The sequence below is a fragment of the Myotis brandtii genome, unplaced genomic scaffold (assembly GCF_000412655.1).
Source record: "Myotis brandtii unplaced genomic scaffold, ASM41265v1 scaffold144, whole genome shotgun sequence".
NCBI classification, from domain to species: domain Eukaryota; kingdom Metazoa; phylum Chordata; class Mammalia; order Chiroptera; family Vespertilionidae; genus Myotis; species Myotis brandtii.
Genome location: NW_005355159.1, coordinates 3,094,831 through 3,095,810, shown reverse-complemented (window position 1 = coordinate 3,095,810; position 980 = coordinate 3,094,831). Strand labels below are relative to the sequence as shown.

General features: G+C 62.2%; 1 protein-coding gene across 1 annotated transcript in view; it reads left to right on the top strand.

Moving 5' to 3' along the window:
- The first annotated feature begins 373 nt into the window (after nt 1-373).
- The window catches only part of TLN2 (talin 2), a 434,110-nt gene continuing 433,503 nt past the window's right edge, over nt 374-980 (top strand). The window contains exon 1 of the mRNA XM_014535497.1: nt 374-889. The gene's annotated coding sequence lies outside the window, so the exon portion shown is untranslated. The remainder of the gene's footprint in view (nt 890-980) is intronic.

The window sequence follows — 980 nt, the reverse complement described above, 5'->3', positions numbered from 1 at the left end:
CCGGGGGCACTCCCGGGCAGGCGCTCTGCAATGAGACAGTAAATGCATCCCCCGGTAAGGCGCACGGCTCACTCGGGTTTTCCTCCTCCTCCAGCTGCATGCACGTTGCATGAATTTCTCGTGTCTTTTCCCTCCCGACAGAAGGAAAATGTGGGTGGTTTTTCCCTTCCTTTTGCCTCTCGTGAGTGATGCCAATGCAGAAAAAACCCCGCAAACCTCCCAGATGTGATGTTCTAGGAGGGCTTTCTGCAGGAAAATAAAAATAAAATGAAATCAATGCACCTGCCTACTGCACATGTATGTTTCACTGCACTCGACCCGGGCGCAGCGGTTTGCAAGCAGCCTCGCAGCCGGCGCCCTGGAGCGGATTCCTGGCCGCGGGCAGCCGGTCCCCTCCGGAGCTCCCGCTGGGTTTCCGGTAACTGGGCTTTGAAAAGCGGCCTCGCCCGCCTGGAGTGTCCCCTCGGCCCCGACCGGGCCCCCGTGCCAGGAGAGTTGGCGCGGGCGGAACGGCTTCATTCCAGCACTGGCCGCCCCGACTCCAGCGCCACTTTGCAAACAAGTCTCCGGCCAGGCTTCGGGCAAAGACAGCCCGAGGGTGCCCAGCCCCTTCCCCAGTCCGGACTCTCGTACCTGCCTATCCCACGACTCCCCCTTACTTGGCAATTTCGTCACCAGCAAACTGCTGGTCGCTGAGGGACGGGGGCAGCGCCCGCCTAGAGCGAGAGCAGGATTTGGATTCAGTGTCGCACTGGACTAGCGGCGCCTCTCCTTCCGTGGCCCCACGAGCTGAGATTTCGCGCCCGCTGGGACCCGGGGTCCCGGAGACGGGCATTTCGGGATTCCCGAAGGAGACCGAGGAACGACGTTCGAGGGCGCCATATTTTCAGTGGGTCTTGGCTGCGGAGGGGAGGGGGCGCACAGTTTTTGGGCCCGGGAGATAGTGCGGCGCCCCCGCACGAGCGGTTTTCGCCGGGAAA